Consider the following 1,705-nt stretch of genomic DNA (forward strand, 5'->3'; position numbering starts at 1 on the left):
GTGAGCTGGATTACACACAGAGTGAGCTGGATTACACACAGAGTGAGCTGGATTACACACTGAGTGAGCTGGATTACACACTGAGTGAGCTGGATTACACACTGAGTGAGCTGGATTACACACAGAGTGAGCTGGATTACACACTGAGTGAGCTGGATTACACACAGAGTGAGCTGGATTACACACAGAGTGAGCTGGATTATTGACCCACAGCATGAGAAAATTGAGGTTCAAGGAAAGTCCCAGACATACTCCCTCATTTCATATATAAAAACAGTTCCAAAGACTCCAAGAGGCTTGTCTGGTTCTGTGTAGGAGATAATACAAAACAAGTGATTTTGAAGTCAGGCAGAGCTAGGTCCTATGACTATTACTATCAGTGTGATCTTGAGCCAGACACTGAACTTGATTCTCTGTTTTCTTACCAGTTAGTGTATATGATATGGTGCCAGGGAAAATAACATGAAAAAAAAAAAGTGGCTCTGACATCCTTAACGCAATGTCTACCACTTAATAGAAGCTCAATAAAAGTCACTGGGAAGAGCAAGGACATTAGGAAATTCAGGTCTCAGGATTTCTCACCTGGAGAAGACAAATTCCATGTATAGATTTATTAATGGCTAAACTGGCTTATTGATGATTAAACTGGTAGGGAATATGCTCTGTTCAGAAGATACAGGGCAGCCGGGCAGTGGTCGTGTATGCCTTTAATCCCAGCACTTGGGAGGCAGAGGCAGGCAGATTTCTGAGTTCGAGGCCAGCTTGGTCTACAGAATGAGTTCCAGGACAGCCAGGGCTACACAGAGAAACCCTGTTTCAAAAAACAAACAAACAAACAAAAAAGAAGATGCAGGACTACCTTACATCGGAAAGTTACATCAAGGCAACTTAGCCTACTTGCTGGCAAGCTGAGGGACATTTATATCCCAAAGGATAAGGAGATGGGCTCTAAGTAATGTGCATGGTTGTCACCCAAAGTAAGATGTGCTGCAGTGAGGACAGCCAGTAAGTAAAGAACTCTAGTTGTGAGCCGTGCAATGAGGGCAGGAAGCACTACCTCCAAATCACCACTCAGGCCAATTTTTTCATGAAGGTTTTGACTGTTTTTGTTTCCTAGTATTGTTCTATGAATTGGAGTCCTCTCTGTTCTATGTAGGCTCTGTGACGAGGCAAGTGCCAGGAGTGATTTCCAATCTTCTATTCAGACCTGTGAAGCCTCCAAGCCCAAGAAGGCAGCCACCCATAGTCCCACTCAGAGCTTCATAGATTCCCTCTCAAGTCCTATAGAGCCCCTATGCAAAGGGGTTCCCTAAAAGAGGAAATGCAAAGCTATCAAGAAGGGGGTTGAGAGCTCGGACTCAGGGAGACTCAGGACAGCACACTTGGTGGAATGCTGCGTTCCTCTGGCCTTTGCTATGGAAGGCTGCCCCAGCCTTCCCAGCAGCACATCTTGTGGTCGACTTGTCCCAAGGTCGTGTTCATCAGTGATTGGGATGGAGAAGTGTCACTCTGGGCTTTGTTGGTTCTGCAATTATTCAAATGCTTTGCTTATAATACAATCACAGCTCCTGGCTCTGATTATTGGAATCATCAGCATCATCTATTAATGGGCTCTAAGTTCCTCTGGGTATATACAGCATTGTACAAGATGCTAAAAGGTGCCAAATGCAGGAGAGAGAGAGAGAGAGAGAGAGAGAGAGAGAGA

General features: G+C 44.9%; 1 protein-coding gene across 5 annotated transcripts in view; it reads left to right on the forward strand.

Annotated features, from left to right (window-relative positions):
• Positions 1-1,705, forward strand: part of Alk (ALK receptor tyrosine kinase) — a 722,886-nt gene that overhangs the window by 510,379 nt on the left and 210,802 nt on the right. The window lies entirely within an intron of this gene.

Source organism: Mastomys coucha, unplaced genomic scaffold (assembly GCF_008632895.1).
Source record: "Mastomys coucha isolate ucsf_1 unplaced genomic scaffold, UCSF_Mcou_1 pScaffold6, whole genome shotgun sequence".
Classification (NCBI taxonomy): Eukaryota; Metazoa; Chordata; class Mammalia; order Rodentia; family Muridae; genus Mastomys; species Mastomys coucha.